This window comes from Penaeus monodon, chromosome 31, assembly GCF_015228065.2.
Source record: "Penaeus monodon isolate SGIC_2016 chromosome 31, NSTDA_Pmon_1, whole genome shotgun sequence".
In the NCBI taxonomy this organism is placed as follows: Eukaryota; Metazoa; Arthropoda; class Malacostraca; order Decapoda; family Penaeidae; genus Penaeus; species Penaeus monodon.
This window is the reverse complement of record NC_051416.1, coordinates 33,086,369-33,086,636: the sequence shown is the minus strand read 5'-3', so window position 1 is coordinate 33,086,636 and position 268 is coordinate 33,086,369.

The following is a 268-nucleotide window of genomic DNA, read 5'->3' as shown; positions in this document are numbered from 1 at the left end:
ACTCACTCGTCGGTTTTTATTTGGTGTGAAGGAAGACAGATCGTGTTGCTGAACGGCTTATAATTTAAGCGGGTATGTTTCTTGCCTGTTCTGTTGCCGTTTTGGTGTCCGTGTGTTTGAGATCCATCTCTAATGTATTTGGAAATTCACCCGAGAAGAAGTATCAGACGCACAGGACCAGATATGAGTTGATATAGTGAGCCTGAGAACTTTGGCTGGACAAGGAATATACCTATATGATCATAATTAAATACGTGTTCATATATAA